The sequence below is a fragment of the Podarcis erhardii genome (genome assembly GCF_964252035.2).
Source record: "Podarcis erhardii genome assembly, chromosome: 2".
Classification (NCBI taxonomy): Eukaryota; Metazoa; Chordata; class Lepidosauria; order Squamata; family Lacertidae; genus Podarcis; species Podarcis erhardii.
In genome coordinates this window covers 88,382,392-88,383,861 of record NC_138498.1, presented here as the reverse complement: position 1 = coordinate 88,383,861, position 1,470 = coordinate 88,382,392, and positions in this window count along the sequence as shown.

Here is a 1,470-nt window from a genome sequence, read left to right as displayed (position 1 = left end):
ACGATTTCTGTTCTCATCCTGAAGCAAAGTTCTTAACCCAAGGTACTATTTCTGGGTTAGCGGAGTCTGTAACCTGAAGCGTATGTAACCTGAAGTGTAAGTAACCTGAAGCGTATGTAACCCGAGGTACCACTGTGTGTGTGTGTGTGTGTGTGTGTGTGTGTACATATAAAATACAAGCTTGAGGATTTCAAATGAGCATGCTTTTTCCAACATTATGTCTCATCCAGGGGTGATATGGGGTTTACTCAAAGAAAATGACTGTGAAGAAGCCAAGGTGAATCAAAAACCAAAAAGAGAAAGCACTGGGTTTTACCAAGGGAGAAGCTACTTGTACAGGTCTTCATAACAGTGAAGTATGGTCACCCATCCTGGAAGCCGCCTCCTGCTGAGTTAGACCCCAGGTGCTTCTACTTCAGTAGTGTTATGAGTTGGGGGGGGGGTAGGCTGTAAGTGGAGACCCTTATAATACCTGAAACCTCCTTCTAATTCTCTAATTCTAATTCTCTAGCACAGATTCAATTGCGGGAATAGCCAGACCAGTCAGGAAGCGGCTCTGTGCCAGAGGGCAAATGGGTGGGCCTCCCTCCTTGCTTAGTTAGAAAGACAGAGGCCAGAGTGGATGATCTGAGCTAGAAGATGGGTTCCAAAGTGGCAGGCTGGGAAAGGTGGAGGGAGAGCCATGGCTGAGATCTGTTTGTATCCAAGCCTGCAGCTAGGGGAGAAACAAGACCCTCTTCGGAAGTTTATGCTGCAAACCCCTTCATTGCAGACTTAGATTGCATATACATGCAAATAAACCATATATCATCAAGACACCACCGTCTCTGCTGCCCTTCATTCCAGGGAGACCAAACCCTGGTAAGTGCCTGGAACCCCTGGAATCTTGCACCCCTGGGAGATTGGGGTGGCGGGCAACAGTTTTATCTAGTTGGGGCTCCTCTAGCAGGTGCAGGGATCACTCCCAGCTTTGCTTGGAGACATCAGGAATCGAACCTGGCAGGAGGCAGATGCTACAGCCCTTCCCTAAAACAAGACCAATTCAAATGCCAAACTATTGTCAGAAGGACATTTGTCCCCCGGGCGGGGTGCTTCTTCCAAGTTAGAACAGCCTTCTAAATATACGCCTGAGGGATTTCTACCTCGCCTTCACATGATCTTCTTTGTCATGGCTCAGAGAGAGTAAGCAGAGGGGAGCAGAAGCCAAACATTCCTGCCTGGGCTTTGATACAAAAATGGACCGCGCGGTGGGGAGGGGGGGGAGTGGAGGGAGAGGAGCGGAGCGGGGTGGGGGGAGGACCAGGGAGAGGGAAGGCGAACGGAGCGAGCATACCAGATACTTCCATTGACGACAAAACCTCAGGCCCGCCCCTTGCCTTTCCCTCAGCCAATGAGGGCGCCACTTTGGGTCGAGCCTCCTTCAAGCCTTCCCCTGCCTTTTACTGTGATAACCTCCCTGGCAGTCATGTG